Genomic DNA, 20,266 nt, shown 5'->3' with positions numbered 1-20,266 from the left:
TCTCCAGAGTTTTGCACTACTGCTAAATGGTCAAGTTAAAAGAAGCTGCCTATTTCGAGATAAGATTATTTTTAATTAGTTAACATTAAATTATTAAATAAATATAGCGTAAATAAAATACTTTTAATATTTTATATCAAATAAACATTTTGTACTTTATCTCACTGATTTTTCAGCTATTTTTATTGAAGCTAGGTTGATAGAAAATTTAAATAAATAGTAGCCAATCATCAAGAAGCACTGTATGGCAAAGGATGGCCTTATGAATTATTTCACCAATCAACGATTGTCTCGATTATTGTTAATCGGCCCATTGGTGCTGATGCCTCGCATGGTAGCCCAACCACTATGAAGACTCAAGCTAAAGCTACAGAGTCATCATTATCATCAGCCCAGTCAAGGACAGCGCTGTAGAGCAACGCCTCTATCGTATTACAGGGAAGCGCCTGCGGGAAACCGCGGCCGCCGATAGGGTTTTTTCTATTACAGCCGGTTTATCAGCCCCAGCAGCAGCTGTTTTTATGCCAGTTGGGAGTGCAGCGTAGTTCAGAACAGCAAAGTTATCATTGGGGATTGGGACAGCGCTGGTGGTCAGACTTAGAGCCTTATTACTGCTGGGGAGCACATTTATTTTACGACTATGGGCGGCCAGGGCGTTATCATCGTTTGGGATTGTCAGGGAGTGGCAGAGTGCCAACTGTCAAGTAACGGTCAATGGTTATCTGCCAGCTCAGTGGCTGGCAGATTTTGCAACATCCGTGTGTCATGCTGAATACGATTTTTGAGCACTATGATAGACAAACGCAAAGCTCCGGGGATAAAGGGCCACTAGGGTTTTCTCCGACGGTGTGGTCACTTGGGTTCGACGTGACTCCTTTGCCTTTATTAACTGCCAGTTATCATGCTCGGTGGTCTCACTTAGACAAGCTTTCACATCGGGTACAGTTGCAGCTGACCTATCACTTAGCGCTTCCGCTAGCAGACCAACCTGCTCCTGGGCAGGTTGCGGCTGCGTGTAGTCATTCGTCTAACCGTTTAGCATTGAGTCAACGCCACTGGCCAATCGTGTTGGAAGAGCGTTTGCTGACGATGTCCTGTGTCCAAGCCGCCGCCGAAAGCAGCGGCCAGCTAATTAAAATCGATGAACTCCAGAAAAAATTGAAAGAATTACGTCTTTCCTACAGAAATTTATCTCTAATCTGTCTTCAGTCAGGAAAATCAGAATTTCCAGAAGAAATGGGTTTAAGATTATGTAGTCTTGAGAAAGAATCCTGGATTAACGGAATAAGTGCAACACTCCTTCCAGAATAAACTTCTAATGGTGTCAGTCCCTCTAAGAAAACTCTTGGGGTCATATTAAGACAAAACTCCCTATTGCTTTTCTCAGTTTCATCCAGTGGTTTAAAATCAGTTCCTTCAGGCCAAAAACGGCGAATGACGCCATTGGGGTTCTCATGAGTTCCTCGTTGGTAACTTGAAGAGGGCTTAGTGAAATAGCTGGTCACTCCGCTGGATTTAGCCACGTGAGTATGATGGGCAAATTCACCGCCATTATCCAGTTTTCCCATGTACCGTATCGCCTTCCCAATCTCCAATTCTTGAGCGGTTTGCCACCACCTGAGGGCGCTGTCTGATATCAACTTGCTTAGGAATCAACACTCGTCCACTGTGACGTTTCCCCCCCTTGAAGCGGATCTTGTCAAATCTAGGGAGTTTTGTATACGATCCACCTTGCGCTTTATCAGCTGCTATTCGACGATAAAGGGTCGTATGGCTAAGTCTCAATTCAGGCGTTTGCAGCGTCATCGGCAAAATAAGCTTCTCAGGTGACCAATCCATCAACCGAGCAGCAACGAGGACCTGAGCGTGGTGTTCATGACACTTAGGATAGTTCCTGGACAAACGGTTTTGCTTATCTTTCAATGCATGAGCTGTCTGTGCGCAATATCTTTTACAAAACCTATTGCGCTTTAGCTCACTTGACACCGTGCTATGATTGACTTCGATACTATCCGCTATCTTGCGCTGTGAAAAAGCATTATCGTGTAGGGCTTGTTTCTGGTATCGTTGTCCCGCTTTTCAATCTCTAGAATGGTGCACTTATTCCGTTAATCCAGCAGTGTCCACATATAGACATGGTGAATATTCAAGTTGTGTTTTTTCTACAAAATCACTGATAATATTTCGTATTTTTTCTATTGGATCAACTATAAGATCTGTAGTATTTCCTCCACTTGCTATGATACAGGCTATTTTTCTGTTAGCTTTGTGAAGCTTATACAGAATATTTTCAAAAGATTTGATATCAACCATACCGCTTTCAGTATTTTCAATTTTAATCCATGCATCGGAACCAATGCCAAGTAAAGAGCATACTGAGGCAATTGAATAGTGATTAATATCAGTTGCCAAGACTACTGGGGTGGCGCCATTCACGCCGCATGATCCTACGTTGGGTAAGCAACGCTTTAAACCAGACCGAATAGCATAGATAAGACAACCCTTACCACCAAAGGTAAAAGTTCCAGCACTACTTTCTGAGTTCCAGACAAGCTTGGAGATTTGCCGTGTAATCTGACGCTCCATGGAGTGCAAGCCGGCACTGGTAAAATCCCATAGCAAATTTGGGTTATAAGTATTTACTATTGCGGATAGGACAACTGTGCCAATCATCGGAGATGGACTTATATTGTGCATGGTATTTGGCGAATGCCAGCGTGGCTGACCAATCAGTCCATTTAATGCTGCTTCAAGGGCAACAGTATGGGAGATGCCTTCATCTCGAATATGTTCCCATTTTGAGATGTCTGGTTCTGCGAGTAAACTTCCACCCAGAAATGCACCTCCATCCGCAGTAGATGGTAGTGTGCTGATTGCAGTTTTGAACTGTTCTATAAGCAAAGAACGCCTCGTTTCTGTTGGATCGAGAAATTGCTGTTCAAGAGCTGCAAGTACTTGTTGGTAAGTCTTCATTGTTTTCTCGTATTTACTTTGCGGTCCAGCCGCCATCTGCAATAATATTTGTACCAGTAATATAGCTCGAGGCTTTTGATGCCAGAAAAATCATAAGACCAGCATATTCGTCAGATCTTGCCATTCTTCCAATTGGGACGATATCCTCATATCGCGTGATGAACCCAGAATCTTGTTCACGCATTACACCTCCTAAAGTGACGGTATTTATGCGTATATTTTTTCTGCCCCAATACATGGATAGATATCTAGTAAGTCCGTATATAGATGATTTCGAAGCACTGTACGCAATAGGTTTATAGTATTTTATTTCAGAGTCTGGATCAGTATATAGGGAAGGAATTGGAGAAACCATTCCATAAATAGATGAAATATTTATGATGCTTCCTGATCCATGTTTTGCCATGAAACCACCAAAAACCTGGCACCAAAAACACCTTTAGAATTGACAGCCATGGTTGCATCCCATGCCTTTTCAGAATAATTTTCAAATGCTGCATTTTCATCTGGATTCTCCCCTGGTGGGGCATCAAGACCAGCATTATTTATCAGAACATCAACTTTTCCCCACTTATTGAGGATCTTAGTTAAGCATTTAGAGATTACTGATTTGATTTTCACATCTGCTTCCAACTGAAGCAATTTGTCAGACTCAATGGTCGCAGCACTTGTTTTATCAATAATGGCCACCATGGAAACAGCTGCGAGGAATTGCTTGGCATAAACAAACCGAAGACCATTATCAGTGCCAGTTATGACAACTACCATATCTGAAACGGAGAATAAATGCTGATAAATATCATTCATATGATTTTCAATAGTCCAAAGTAAGCACATAATTTGGTTGGGGATGGCGGCCTTGATGTTGCTGATTACTTTCAGTTAGGCTATGGCTACTTGCGAGTAAAATGGACGGAATTCCAAGATTATAGGCACCAAGGATATCTGTCTCTAGGCTATCACCGATCATACAGACATGTGATGGCTCCACACTTGCGCTTGCACAGGCATGCATATAAATATCTGACAATGGCTTTCCAAACTCAGTTACACTGCCATGACAATTTTTGTAGATTTTAGAAAATAAACCAGATACAAGTTTTGTCTCTTTCTGAATTTTTACCAGAGTATCAGGATTTGTACAAAGAAGAGGAATTCCTTTAGTAACCATATTGATTGCTAAGTATTCTAGTGGTCTCTCTTCTACTGTATCTTCCAACAGCCCAGATGTTATTGCCAAATTGGCGTCATTGATGTCGAAGACCCTTTCTGCATTGATATCATTAATCCAAGAGTCCTTTTCAATCATACCTATGACGAAGTATCTCACTGTCCCTAAGAGCTTAGTCTTATGCGTTAACCAATTATGACAGAGATCACCAGATGTCCAAATATAATCAACTATGGATAGATCAAGCCCTCTCTCACGAAGGTACGTTGCTAATTGTGGTGAAGTCATTGAACTGTTAGAGATCAACACTATCTTTCCATGTTTGGCAAGGTAGTTAATGAGGAGGTCCGCAATTTCAGTTTTCCTGACCCCATCAAACAACACTCCCCAGATATCTAGTAAATACGCTTTAAAGCTTGGTATCTCACTGAGATTTTGGATATATTTAAAAGTTGATTGTCCTGACTGAATGGTTTTCATAATGAATTTTATTAGGTATAACTATTTTTATAATAAGTTTTCGAAAATTATGTCTTGGTCGGCTTTGATAGGGACAGCAAGTTTTCGTCCAATGAGTGACTCGAAATGGTATGGTGCCAACCCATCCCCTGGTGACTTAAATGCAATATTAGATGTGACAAGTACATCTCCGGCTTTCAAATCTACTTTGGCTACAATCTTTTTTGACATTTTCAATATTGGCATTTCCTCACTGTGGTAAATTTTTTTTTCGCCATCTCCCAAGGCAGTGTGAATTTCAAAAAGTTTTTGAGAAAGAGAGGCAAATAAATCAGGTTCTAACGAGAATTTGTGATCGGTACCACGCAAACTGCTTGACTTTGTGAAGTGCTTCTCGATTATCCTAGCCCCCATTGCATATGCTGCAATTGCGCTATGAATACCGATATCATGTGACGAAAATCCAATAATATTTGTTGGAAACTCTCTTTTAGGAGATTTAAAACTCTAAGATTAAGTTCATCTTATTTAGATGGATATCCAGAAGTACATTGCAGAATAGCAATATCCGTATTAATAGGAAGTATGGAATTCATCGCGCGTTGGATGTCTGCCATTGTGCTTCCCCCTGTGCTAATTATCATCGGCTTACCGAATGAGGCAACATGCTTGAGTAATGGAAGATTGCTCAAATCACCAGATTCTATCTTGTAAGCAGGCACATCATAAGATGCAAGCTTATCGGCACTAGCATGATCAAAAGGTGTTGAAAATAGAATCAAGTCAAGTTTTGTCGCTAGTTGAAAGAGATCCGGATAGCATTCAAGCGGTAGCTCTACCGCCTTGCGATGGGCGCCATATGTTGTTCCAAAGCTATTAACATTCACATAGGGCGCATCTAGAAGCTCTTTCGTGTATAGATATGTATTATTTCGTGTCTGTAATTTTACAGCACTTGCGCCACTTGCTTTTGCAAGTCTTATTAGCTCTAAGCACTTATCCACACATCCCTGATGATTATTACCTATCTCTGCAATTAGGAAGCATGGAGAGTTGTCGTTAATAATGATATTGCCAATTTTCATTTGATTCATAATTATTGCGATTAGTTAAGAGTGTTTAAAGAAAAAGTGTGTCTATCTTTCAGCTTTGTGTATAGCCTTACGTCGTTAGTCTTATGCTTCTTCAAAAGATAATTCATATGGCTGAGAATCATCTCAGGAATCTCAATCTTTATCCTGCGACTTATTTCTTTAGTGCAGGCTAAGACCATGGCTGGATTGCCGCGCTTGCCTGGGTATCTGCCGCCGCGGTAGCAGGGCGCAAGTTGAGGTAAATAAGGTCATTTAGGCCAAACAGGTTATCCCAGAAGATAGTTCTGCTACCCTGATGTTTGCCGTTCTGTTTACTGCCGCCATCGTCAAACGAGGCTGCGATGCGCAGTGGGCGCTTCTGTTGCCAGCTGATGATTACATTGCTCTCTCCATCTTTGGTCCCGGGAGCTACCTGAAAGGTGGTGCTAGCAGTTGGTAGGCTCTTGAAGTTCTCCAGCGCTTGATCAAGGTCATGCAGGTTGAGTAAATCTCCCGCCCTGGCAGGGAAAGCATTCCAGTGGTTGGCTCGGCTACTGGAGTCAGAACTAAAGCTAACCTGGCCAATTCTCTCTGGAATAACGGTGAGAACGAAGACTCCACTGGCTGAATTCTGCTCGACAACCACTACCCTGGTGGTGATGAATTCGCGCTGGATAATCACGTTCTGCACTATATTAGATACCAGAGTAATCCCTTTAACTACTAGGCGGCGCCAGATAGGGTTGTATAGCTACACTCCGGTGTAGCTAGCGCTAGCCAGGGCCCACTGAAACTTATCTGCCGCATCTCCTAGGAGGATAATCTGATTGATTTTGAATGCGGGATTCTCACCAGCAGGCAGAGTCTGTAATAAGCCCTCGATCTTGGGTGCTTGAAGGTGAACGTCCGGCTTGGGCTGCGAACGGTGCTCGCGCTGGTGCTCTTGCTGCAGCAACTGCTGCTGACTATCTTGCGGTACAGGTTGGGTACCGCAAGCAGCTATGGAGGGGTTGGAGAAAACTAGACCTAGAGCAACAACCGGGCGCCTGTAGCTCTTGGGGCGCGCTGGGGAGTGGTGCTCTTGGTGAAGATAACGGCCCACTTTCTTTAACAAAACTCTCTACCTTGGGTTGGTAGAGTAGACCTAAGCACCATATCCATTGAAAAGCCCACTACAAAAAGTATGATAGGTCAGCAATTCTATGAAAAATGTAACGCAGCTTCAAGAAAATTATTGTTTAGAATATAAACAACCGTGTTTAGATTAACCGACTGCCCCAGAAGAAGCCGCTATTGTAGATGGTCCCTAGATGTCCATCATATAAAAAAGCTAGTAAAATCAATGTCTCCCCGTTTTCTCCAGTTTCTCCCCACTTAAAAATGGCAAAAAACCCTTTAAAATCAACTACTCCCCATTCTCCCCAAACTCCCCACGCAAAAAACAGAGATCTGCAATCGAGTTAGATGAGGTGGGGGACCCTGGAGATTTTGATGGAGAGCGGATTGGCGAACCCGCCTTATTCGGCTAGGCTTGAATTTTTTAGAATTGGTTGCGCTTCCCCCAGGGAAAGGCTTGGGTGTTAGATAGAGTGACAGAGAGGTTCTGTGTCCAAGTTTTTGTCCAAGTGGCGAATTAACTTGTTCAATAATGGCTCAATGAAACCATTTGTTTTGCCTACAAGACATTCACGTCGGGATCTTGGCGTAACATTGCTCGCAGACTGTGCTCAAAGGTGAAACCAATTTTCGGATGAATTTGCAGCTGGTTAATGCCAGGTAGTAGTATCTCGATGGGATCCTCTACGGTACAAATATTGATTTCAGGACGATTGATGAGCTGCAACCCGCTGTAGAGGGTGGTAGTCTTACCACTACCCGTTGGACCGGTAATTAGTATCAACCCTTGGGGGGTGGCTAGGGCGCACCGATAGTTCCGTTTTATCGCCTCTGGCATGCCCAATTGTGTTAGTGTGAGCAGTTGCTGCTGGTTGTCGAGTAGGCGTAGCACCACTTTTTCTCCCCAGCGGGTCGGTAGGGTGGAGATGCGGAGTGAAATTTTTTGTGTGCCAGTTGGCAGTCGAAGAGTTAAGCGACCATCCTGTGGTAGCCGACATTCGGCTATGTTTAAGCCGCTCATAATCTTTAAACGCGCAGCAATGCGTGTGGCCAGTGCAGCGGGTGGTGTGTTTGAATTTACCTGTAGGAGGCCATCGATGTGAAAGCGGACTCGATAGTGCTCGGCATTCGGCTCAAAATGGATATCAGAGGCTTGCTGGTTGATCGCTTGCTGTAATGTATCGTTAATAAATTGCACCAGCGGTTCATTATCGGAGGAGGATAGCTCAGCAGTAACATCAGGGCACGAGTAGTCGCCTTCGATGGAGGCGGTTGGAGGGACTAGCTGGTGCAGCTGTTCAAGATTGGGCTGGATTTGCAGCTGTAATAGAGCAGCATGCAGGTGTTGAGCTTCCCAGTGTTGAGTGGTCACCGCTTTGCCACTGGCAAAACGGAATGCCAGAATGGCTTGTGGATCGCTCTGTTCAGAAATGCCCAAGCAGATTGAACACTCGTCCACCTGCAGCGGTAGCACTCGGTAGCGTAAGCTGAGAGCTAACCAGTCAGAAGGCTGTCTGGCGGCGGAGGTGGCGTTGGCTAATGCTGGGTGGGAAATCGCCATCGCCTCCTCACTCTGCATCGGTAATATCGGTGGCTGTCGTAAAGGCAGCCTTTGTAGAAGTAGCAGCAGGGAGATCAGTAAATTTAAAGGTAGATTGGCAGCTATGATTTAAAGCGGCATTATTGCTTTGACACTGTTTAAGCCACTGAATGGCGCCTAAAGAGCTAATTGCCGGGACTAAAGAAACCGAGAGTCCTTGTAATGAACGCTGGCCGGTGAGAGTAATGATTCCATGAGGTTCTACGGTAATTGATTTGGTATAGCCCCGTTGCTGGTCTGGATTCTGGTAAGCTGCTGGGATGCCGTTTTTGCCTTGCGTGCAGTGGTTCGAGACCCTATGGTGGTTCGGTTCAGCGCCTAACTCTAGAGCACAGAGTTCGATGGCACTTTTGTAACCAAGCATGGCTTGTAGCAGTTCGGTCATTGCCGCTCGTTGCGTATATTGCTGATAATTGGGCAGGCCAATGGCCACTAATAAGGCGACAATGACGATGACAATCATCAATTCTACCTGGGAAAAACCAGCATCTTTGGACATCAGTCACCTCGATTTCTGTGACCAATAGCAGGGTATAGAGCAGCTTATCAGCGGATTGCAAAAGTGTGACTGGCTTAAAGAAAAAATGGGAAATCGCTCGATAAAATTACATGGCGTTCTCCAGATGCTAAGTGGACATTATTGAGTGTGAAAATAATTTGCAGTGGCAGTTTGGTGTAGGAATCAATAATAGTACTAGTGGCTGATAGGCTAAAGAAGAACCCCCTTAGGGCTGAGCCTAGGAGTCAATCAGCAGCGCCGAATCTGATAAATTCTATTATAGAGTGGCAGTAACAGAGGGGGAATTGTGCGATCAATTTAGCAATTATTGGAGGATATTCCCTATATAAAAATTATTAACACTACTATGTTGATGGTTGGCGCTATCTAGATAATCAGGGGTGATTCTGCTACCGTGCATGCTGATTTTTGATCATCTAGCAAGCTGTGTCATTTAAATTATTCTCTTGGCTAAATGCGAAGAGTTATTGGCAGAACCCAGGTGTCAATGGCTGGGCCTCTCAATTTTGAATTGAGCCGCTACTTGGATGATTTAGGAAGCGTGCATCATACAGGCTGCGAGCTATCCTGATTAACCCAAACAGCTAAAAGAAAAACTGATGGCGGAACGAGCACAGGATGATAGTGATCCGACTGAGATTCATGAGTGGTTAGAGGCTATCGACGCCGTAATCCATCAAGCAGGTGTGGAACATGCCCACTTTTTACTACAGCACCTGCAGCACCATACGGCGCTATCAGTCTCTGCTGAGCCGTCGGCATTGACCATAGATTATATTAATATCATTGCTGCTGAGCAGGAGCCTGACTATCCGGGTGATTTAGTGATTGAGCAGTGGATCCGAGCGGTGATTCGTTGGAATGCGGTGATGATGGTGTTAAGGGCTTCACGCAAAGGGCTTGAACTAGGGGGGGGGGGCATATCGCCTCTTTCCAGTCGGTGGTGACTCTCTATGAGGTCTGCTTTCACCACTTTTTTCGGGCGGCTAATGAGCACGATAGCGGCGATATTGTCTATTTTCAGGGCCATATTGCCCCGGGGATCTATGCGCGCGCTTTTGTTGAGGGGCGGTTAAAAGCGGAGCAGTTGGATAACTTCCGGCAGGAGGTGGCTGGTGATGGGCTGCCCTCTATATATATATATATATATATATATATATATATATATATATATATATATATATATATATATATATATATATATATATATATATATATATATATATATATATATATATATATATATAACTTCAGAAAACCAGGAATACTCTTCTTGGGTTTTGGTGGTTTTCATCAACTATTAACCACCCTGTATGCCTCTTATCAACTGGTAGTCCCAGGGCAAACATTGTTTATTTTAGATTACACCCTATTTCTGTTCCTGAAACAGCTATGGCTACTGATGTTTGAGTTAGGGATTGGTTTCGCGCTACCAGCGATGTTAATTATGTTACTGGTTGATATCGCCATGGAGCTGTTGAACCGGTCGGCTCAACAGCTGAATGTATTTTTCCTCGCCATTCCGATTAAAATTGCCCTAGTGCTTCTATTACTGCTGGTGAATTTAGGGAGCGCACTACAGCTTTATCAGCGGCATACCTTGGCGATTCCTGAGCAGCTGCTACAGTTACTGTCGTACAGGGGTTTGTGGCGTGAGTGAAAAAACCGAAAAGCCCACCGAGAAACGGATTCGTGATTCCCGCAAAAAAGGGCAGGTAGCCAAAAGTCAAGAAGTAGTGGTCGGGGTGCAGTTAGCTACCCTATTATGCTACCTGATCTTTATCAGTGAGTATTTCTATAGCGGTTTACAGAAACTCATTGATGTTACCCTGGTCTCTTTATCACTCCCAATAACAGCAGCACTCTCTAAAGTGATTGCCACCTTTTTCAATCTGATACTGCGTTTTATCGGCGGCATGGTGGGACTGATCATGACAACATTGGCGGCATTAATGGGGCAGGTAGGGTTTTTATTGGCAACGGAAGCGCTCACTTTAAAATTAGATAAGCTAAATCCAGTCACCAACCTGCAACAGCTATTCTCACTACGCAGCCTATTTGAGGTAGGAAAATCACTGTTTAAGTTTATCTTATTGGGATTAGTCTTCACCTATATTTTACGCCAGTATATTGGCCCCTTTCAATTTCTGCCCGCCAGTGGCTTAGCGGCCGCTCTGCCGCTGGCGTTTACTCTGATTACTTGGCTTTGGGGAATCTTAGTAGCCTGCTATATAGTCTTTGCTTTGGCGGATTACGCTTTTCAGCGTCACAGTCTGATGAAGCAGCTGCGGATGTCCAAAGATGAGATCAAGCGAGAATATAAAGAGTCTGAAGGCAACCCAGAGGTCAAATCTCGGCACCGCGAAGTGCATCGAGAGATCCAAAGTGGTAGCTTATCGATGAAAGTGAAGAAATCCAGTATATTGGTAAAAAACCCGAACCATATTGCGGTCGGTCTCTATTATCAGCTAGGAGAGACCCCCTTGCCCCAGGTAGTCGAAAAGGGGGTGGATCAACGGGCCGAGCAGATGGTAGCGCTGGCGCTGCAATTTGAGCTACCAGTGGTTGAAGATGTTGCTTTAACACGTGCCCTCCAGGAGGTTGAGGTCGATCACTATATTCCGGAACATCTGTTTGAACCGGTAGCAGCTTTATTGCGTCTAGTGATGGGCATCCGCTATCGAGCAGAGGAGTGACTCAGACAATTAATTTAATTAGACGCGCTAACTCCTCATCAGTAAGCTGAGGCGTCTGTTTGACAATTTCAAGCTGAATGCCAGCCGCTAGCACGTTTTTGGCAATTACTATCTCCCTTTATCACCGACCTCACGGTAGGCCTCGTTGCCTACCTTGCCGTTCGCCTCTATACTCCTGCTTCATGCAGTGTAGCCTTATCATCTCAAAACCGTTTGCGCACTCTTATTCTCTTTTCCAACGGACAACGACGCTATTTGCCACTGGCGGAACGGGTGGCCATTAGCATCAATTTTTGAACAGGAATTTAAATGTAGCACATCTTGGAGCAATGAGTTTCATGATCCAAACTGCATGTGACAGTTAACCAGCGGGGTCTAAATTCGAGGGGGCAGATGCCGTAACGCTTTGACACTATAGTTGTTTTATTAGCTCTCCTACCTCTGTAGGCTGGTTTCATTACTATGAAACTGAAGGGCGCCACGATTAATTCAGGTGATTACTGTAATAGGGCATGCTGCTGGCGATTGGCGTAATACTGGTTAGCAATTAACCACCCTGGATTTTTGAAGCTGTTTAATAGCCAGCGATAAGCGGCTGGCCATCATGGGCTTCAATAACGAACCCCCTGCGGTTCGCCATCAATTTAGGGGTCCGACTAGATGCCAGTGAGGAACTTATGGGTAGTCAATATTTTTTAGGGCAGCAAAACGTAATGACAGGACATATGGAGAGGATGCACGATAGCCTCGAATATAATAATTCTATTCCGGGAGTCATCTCTCAGCAAAGAATCTGCCAGGAAGAGGAGCAGAAAAAGTCACTGTTGCCACAATTTGTTCAAAGCAATTCTTCCGGAAAGGGGAAACATAAACAAAGAAGTCATAGGAAAGCGCCGCGCGTGGATAACAACCTCTGTGAGCAGCTACCAACCGTTCTATCCGCCGTCGCTAGTACCACCAAAGAGTGGGTGGTGAAAGCCCAATCAGCGGTACAGTCAGAGGAGTTTCAGAAGGTTCAGTGGAATATGGCTCGGGTTGGGGGATGTGCTGCCAGCATCGGCAGCGGAATGGTCACTGGTGCAGTTACTCAAGTGATTGTCAAAGGGCAACAGGATGCGCAGTCTACCCACGCCTGGGTAGATCAGCAGTTATCCCATTACTATCCGGCGCCCACCACTGGGCAACAGATTTTAACGCAGGCGGCGCGGTTAGCTGCCGGTGCCTTGGGAGCCAGTTGGGGGGTACTATCAGGCCTGCTGATCGGTGCCAGTTCGGCAGCTCAAGTGGGCTATCAAAGCTACCAGGTGGAGCAGGGAACCTGGGCCTCGATGAAACAGGCCATTTACAGTGCCTGTAAGGTCAATAGGGTCACAAGTGTTGATTATGCGAAGCGGCTGACAGGCACCGAAAGTCTACGGTCATCGGAGAGCTCAACTTATGTTACTGACAACGACAGTTTCAAAGATAACAGAAACCTGTCGGGTCCCTTTGAGAGACTGCGGTGGGACACCCTATGATTGGCTAAAGGTTAGGGTATCTGTATAGAGAAAAAATAGGTAAAATAGCTGCTGCCACTCGTAGGCAGCACAGTGCGCTACCTGGCGTGCTGCTCCCACAAACCGAACCCTAAGCCGATGACAAACGCTGCTTTAACCGATAGTCGACCGATAGTGCTGCTGTTTAGCGGCGGTCAAGATTCCACCACCTGCTTATTGCACACCCTACAACAATCGGCTATTGGTCAGCCAGAAAAAGTTCATTGCCTGACGATAGATTATGGGCAACGCCATCGGCATGAGATTGCGGTGGCGCAGCAGCTGACACAGCAGCTGGGGATCATTCAGCATCATTTATTAGATGCCAGCATCCTCAGCCAATTCAATCCCAATAGCCTAACCGACCGCACACTGTCGGTGCCCAATCAACGGGAGGATGGCGTCCCCAATACCTTTGTTCCGGGACGCAATCTTCTATTTTTAACGTTGGCGGCGATTTATGCCTACCAAGTCGGTGCCCAGTGGATTATCACTGGGGTTTGTGAAACAGATTACTCTGGCTATCCCGATTGCCGAGAGGCTTTTATTCAGGCGTTGACGCCGGCACTGAGTTTAGGGCTAGGCTATTCAGTTCAAATTGAAGCACCGGTGATGTGGCTCAATAAAGCGGAGATTTGGGTGCTGGCCGACTACTATGGACAATTGTCTTGGATCCGTCAACAGACGCTCACCTGCTACCGAGGTGAGCAGGGTGATGGTTGTGGATACTATCCTGCCTGCCAATTGCGTGCTCGTGGCCTGCAACAGTATCAAGCAAATCGGCTGCGGTGTCGCGAGCATCTACAGCAGAAAATAGATTTAGCCAGTTTCCCTAGATTATCTCGACTGAACTTTTATGAGAGTCAATGACTTTTTCATCTTTTTTATCTTAGGTGACTCGAAATGACTATACAGCTTCTTAATGCCATGGTAGCCATTATCAGCTACTACCTTGATTTTTCGAATGAGTTAACCTCTGTGACTCGTTAAAGACCCATGAAATCATGGCGGCTTGCCAAGGCCATCAGCAAGCGATTGTAAGCCTCTTTGGGATCTAATCAAGGAACTTCAAAGCCGTGTTCCTGTTTATTCTCCAGAGTTTTGCACTACTGCTAAATGGTCAAGTTAAAAGAAGCTGCCTATTTCGAGATAAGATTATTTTTAATTAGTTAACATTAAATTATTAAATAAATATAGCGTAAATAAAATACTTTTAATATTTTATATCAAATAAACATTTTGAACTTTATCCCACTGATATTTCAGCTATTTTTATTGAAGCTAGGTTGATAGAAAATTTAAATAAATAGTAGCCAATCATCAAGAAGCACTGTATGGCAAAGGATGGCCTTATGAATTATTTCACCAATCAACGATTGTCTCGATTATTGTTAATCGGCCCATTGGTGCTGATGCCTCGCATGGTAGCCCAACCACTATGAAGACTCAAGCTAAAGCTACAGAGTCATCATTATCATCAGCCCAGTCAAGGACAGCGCTGTAGAGCAACGCCTCTATCGTATTACAGGGAAGCGCCTGCGGGAAACCGCGGCCGCCGCTAGGGTTTTTTCTATTACAGCCGGTTTATCAGCGCCAGCAGCAGCTGTTTTTATGCCAGTTGGGAGTGCAGCGTAGTTCAGAACAGCAAAGTTATCATTGGGGATTGGGACAGCGCTGGTGGTCAGACTTAGAGCCTTATTACTGCTGGGGAGCACATTTATTTTACGACTATGGGCGGCCAGGGCGTTATCATCGTTTGGGATTGTCAGGGGAGTGGCAGAGTGCCAACTGTCAAGTAACGGTCAATGGTTATCTGCCAGCTCAGTGGCTGGCAGATTTTGCAACATCCGTGTGTCATGCTGAATACGATTTTTGAGCACTATGATAGACAAACGCAAAGCTCCGGGGATAAAGGGCCACTAGGGTTTTCTCCGACGGTGTGGTCACTTGGGTTCGACGTGACTCCTTTGCCTTTATTAACTGCCAGTTATCATGCTCGGTGGTCTCACTTAGACAAGCTTTCACATCGGGTACAGTTGCAGCTGACCTATCACTTAGCGCTTCCGCTAGCAGACCAACCTGCTCCTGGGCAGGTTGCGGCTGCGTGTAGTCATTCGTCTAACCGTTTAGCATTGAGTCAACGCCACTGGCCAATCGTGTTGGAAGAGCGTTTGCTGACGATGTCCTGTGTCCAAGCCACCACCGAAAGCAGCGGCCAGCTAATTAAAATTGATGAACTCCAGAAAAAATTGAAAGAATTACGTCTTTCCTACAGAAATTTATCTCTAATCTGTCTTCAGTCAGGAAAATCAGAATTTCCAGAAGAAATGGGTTTAAGATTATGTAGTCTTGAGAAAGAAGCCTGGATTAACGGAATAAGTGCAACACTCCTTCCAGAATAAACTTCTAATGGTGTCAGTCCCTCTAAGAAAACTCTTGGGGTCATATTAAGACAAAACTCCCTATTGCTTTTCTCAGTTTCATCCAGTGGTTTAAAATCAGTTCCTTCAAGCCAAAAACGGCGAATGAGGCCATTGGGGTTCTCATGAGCTCCTCGTTGGTAACTTGAAGAGGGCTTAGTGAAATAGCTGGTCACTCCGCTGGATTTAGCCACGTGAGCATGATGGGCAAATTCACCGCCATAATCCAGTTTTCCCATGTACCGTATCGCCTTCCCAATCTCCAATTCTTGAGCGGTTTGCCACCACCTGAGGGCGCTGTCTGATATCAACTTGCTTAGGAATCAACACTCGTCCACTGTGACGTTTTCCCCCTTGAAGCGGCTCTTGGCAAATCTAGGGAGTTTTGTATACGATTCACCTTGCGCTTTATCAGCTGCTATTCGACGATAAAGGGTCGTATGGCTAAGTCTCAATTCAGGCGTTTGCAGCGTCATCGGCAAAATAAGCTTCTCAGGTGACCAATCCATCAACCGAGCAGCAACGAGGACCTGAGCATGGTGTTCATGACACTTAGGATAGTTCCTGGACAAACGGTTTTGCTTATCTTTCAATGCATGAGCTGTCTGTGCGCAATATCTTTTACAAAACCTATTGCGCTTTAGCTCACTCGACACCGTGCTATGATTGACTTCGATACTATCCGCTATCTTGCGCTTTGAAAAAGCATTATCGTGTAGGGCTTGTATCTGGTATCGTTGTCCCGCTTTTCAATCTCTAGAATGGTGCACTTATTCCGTTAATCCAGCAGTGTCCACATATAGACATGGTGAATATTCAAGTTGTGTTTTTTCTACAAAATCACTGATAATATTTCGTATTTTTTCTATTGGATCAACTATGAGATCTGTAGTATTTCCTCCACTTGCTATGGTACAGGCTATTTTTCTGTTAGCTTTGTGAAGCTTATACAGAATATTTTCAAAAGATTTGATATCAACCATACCGCTTTCAGTATTTTCAATTTTAATCCATGCATCGGAACCAATGCCAAGTAAAGAGCATACTCAGGCAATTGAATAGTGATTAATATCAGTTGCCAAGACTACTGGGGTGGCGCCATTCACGCCGCATGATCCTACGTTGGGTAAGCAACGCTTTAAACCAGACCGAATAGCATAGATAAGACAATCCTTACCACCAAAGGTAAAATTTCCAGCACTACTTTCTGAGTTCCAGACAAGCTTGGAGATTTGCCGTGTAATCTGACGCTCCATGGAGTGCAAGCCGGCACTGGTAAAATCCCATAGCAAATTTGGGTTATAAGTATTTACTATTGCGGATAGGACAACTGTGCCAATCATCGGAGATGGATTTATATTGTGCATGGTATTTGGCGAATGCCAGCGTGGCTGACCAATCAGTCCATTTAATGCTGCTTCAAGGGCAACAGTATGGGAGATGCCTTCATCTCGAATATGTTCCCATTTTGAGATGCCTGGTTCTGCGAGTAAACTTCCACCCAGAAATGCACCTCCATCCGCAGTAGATGGTAGTGTGCTGATTGCAGTTTTGAACTGTTCTATAAGCAAAGAACGCCTCGTTTCTGTTGGATCGAGAAATTGCTGTTCAAGAGCTGCAAGTACTTGTTGGTAAGTCTTCATTGTTTTCTCGTATTTACTTTGCGGTCCAGCCGCCATCTGCAATAATATTTGTACCAGTAATATAGCTCGAGGCTTTTGATGCCAGAAAAATCATAAGACCAGCATATTCGTCAGATCTTGCCATTCTTCCAATTGGGACGATATCCTCATATCGCGTGATAAACCCAGAATCTTGTTCACGCATTACACCTCCTAAAGTGACGGTATTTATGCGTATATTTTTTCTGCCCCAATACATGGATATATATCTAGTAAGTCCGTATATAGATGATTTCGAAGCACTGTACGCAATAGGTTTATAGTATTTTATTTCAGAGTCTGGATCAGTATATAGGGAAGGAATTGGAGAAACCATTCCATAAATAGATGAAATATTTATGATGCTTCCTGATCCATGTTTTGCCATGAAACCACCAAAAACCTGGCAGCAAATAAAAACACCTTTAGAATTGACAGCCATGGTTGCATCCCATGCCTTTTCAGAATAATTTTCAAATGCTGCATTTTCATCTGGATTCTCCCCTGGTGGGGCATCAAGACCAGCATTATTTATCAGAACATCAACTTTTCCCCACTTATTGAGGATCTTAGTTAAGCATTTAGAGATTACTGATTTGATTGTCACATCTGCTTCCAACTGAAGCAATTTGTCAGACTCAATGTTCGCAGCACTTGTTTTATCAATAATGGCCACCATGGAACCAGCTGCGAGGAATTGCTTGGCATAAACAAACCGAAGACCATTATCAGCGCCAGTTATGACAACTACCATATCTGAAACGGAGAATAAATGCTGATAAATATCATTCATATGATTTTCAATAGTCCAAAGTAAGCACATAATTTGGTTGGGGATGGCGGCCTTGATGTTGCTGATTACTTTCAGTTAGGCTATGGCTACTTGCGAGTAAAATGGACGGAATTCCAAGATTATAGGCACCAAGGATATCTGTCTCTAGGCTATCACCGATCATACAGGCATGTGATGGCTCCACACTTGCGCTTGCACAGGCATGCATATAAATATCTGGCAATGGCTTTCCAAACTCAGTTACACTGCCATGACAATTTTTGTAGATTTTAGAAAATAAACCAGATACAAGTTTTGTCTCTTTCTGAATTTTTACCAGAGTATCAGGATTTGTACAAAGAAGAGGAATTCCTTTAGTAACCATATTGATTGCTAAGTATTCTAGTGGTCTCTCTTCTACTGTATCTTCCAACAGCCCAGATGTTATTGCCAAATTGGCGTCATTGATGTCGAAGACCCTTTCTGCATTGATATCATTAATCCAAGAGTCCTTTTCAATCATACCTATGACGAAGTATCTCACTGTCCCTAAGAGCTTAGTCTTATGCGTTAACCAATTATGACAGAGATCACCAGATGTCCAAATATAATCAACTATGGATAGATCAAGCCCTCTCTCACGAAGGTACGTTGCTAATTGTGGTGAAGTCATTGAACTGTTAGAGATCAACACTATCTTTCCATGTTTGGCAAGGTAGTTAATGAGGAGGTCCGCAATTTCAGTTTTCCTGACCCCATCAAACAACACTCCCCAGATATCTAGTAAATACGCTTTAAAGCTTGGTGACTCACTGAGATTTTGGATATATTTAAAAGTTGATTGTCCTGACTGAATGGTTTTCATAATGAATTTTATTAGGTATAACTATTTTTATAATAAGTTTTCGAAAATTATGTCTTGGTCGGCTTTGATAGGGACAGCAAGTTTTCGTCCAATGAGTGACTCGAAATGGTATGGTGCCAACCCATCCCCTGGTGACTTAAATGCAATATTAGATGTGACAAGTACATCTCCGGCTTTCAAATCTACTTTGGCTACATTCTTTTTCGACATTTTCAATATTGGCATTTCCTCACTGTGGTAAATTTTTTTTTCGCCATCTCCCAAGGCAGTGTGAATTTCAAAAAGTTTTTGAGAAAGAGAGGCAAATAAATCAGGTTCTAACGAGAATTTGTGATCGGTACCACGCAAACTGCTTGACTTTGTGAAGTGCTTCTCGATTATCCTAGCCCCCATTGCATATGCTGCAATTGCGCTATGAATACCGATATCATGTGACGAAAATCCAATAATATTTGTTGGAAACTCTCTTTTTAGGAGATTTAAAACTCTAAGATTAAGTTCATCTTATTTGGATGGATATCCAGAAGTACATTGCAGAATAGCAATATCCGTATTAATAGGAAGTATGGAATTCATCGCGCATTGGATGTCTGCCATTGTGCTTCCCCCTGTGCTAATTATCATCGGCTTACCGAATGAGGCAACATGCTTGAGTAATGGAAGATTGCTCAAATCACCAGATTCTATCTTGTAAGCAGGCACATCATAAGATGCAAGCTTATCGGCACTAGCATGATCAAAAGGTGTTGAAAATAGAATCAAGTCAAGTTCTGTCGCTAGTTGAAAGAGATCCGGATAGCATTCAAGCGGTAGCTCTACCGCCTTGCGATGGGCGCCATATGTTGTTCCAAAGCTATTAACATTCACATAGGGCTTATCTAGAAGCTCTTTCGTGTATAGATATGTATTATTTCGTGTCTGTAATTTTACAGCACTTGCGCCACTTGCTTTTGCAAGTCTTATTAGCTCTAAGCACTTATCCACGCATCCCTGATGATTATTACCTATCTCTGCAATTAGGAAGCATGGAGAGTTGTCGTTAATAATGATATTGCCAATTTTCATTTGATTCATAATTATTGCGATTAGTTAAGAGTGTTTAAAGAAAAAGTGTGTCTATCTTTCAGCTTTGTGTATAGCCTTACGTCGTTAGTCTTATGCTTCTTCAAAAGATAATTCATATGGCTGAGAATCATCTCAGGAATCTCAATCTTTATCCTGCGACTTATTTTTTTAGTGCAGGCTAAGACCATGGCTGGATTGCCGCGCTTGCCTGGGTATCCGCCGCCGCGGTAGCAGGGCGCAAGTTGAGGTAAATAAGGTCATTTAGGCCAAACAGGTTGTCCCAGAAGATAGTTCTGCTACCCTGATGTTTGCCGTTCTGTTTACTGCCACCATCGTCAAA

General features: G+C 43.8%; 2 pseudogenes; both read right to left on the bottom strand.

Moving 5' to 3' along the window:
- Positions 1 to 5,127: 5,127 nt before the first annotated feature.
- On the bottom strand, positions 5,128 to 5,697 carry LOC148953874 (N-acetylneuraminate-9-phosphate synthase pseudogene; annotated as a pseudogene).
- A 13,668-nt stretch (positions 5,698 to 19,365) lies between these two features.
- LOC148953873 (N-acetylneuraminate-9-phosphate synthase pseudogene) lies at positions 19,366 to 19,935 on the bottom strand (annotated as a pseudogene).
- Positions 19,936 to 20,266: the final 331 nt, after the last annotated feature.

Source organism: Artemia sp. Qi Xiang Cuo, chromosome 3 (genome assembly GCF_049724085.1).
Source record: "Artemia sp. Qi Xiang Cuo chromosome 3, ASM4972408v1, whole genome shotgun sequence".
NCBI classification, from domain to species: domain Eukaryota; kingdom Metazoa; phylum Arthropoda; class Branchiopoda; order Anostraca; family Artemiidae; genus Artemia; species Artemia sp. Qi Xiang Cuo.
This window is presented reverse-complemented; position numbering and strand designations above follow the sequence as displayed.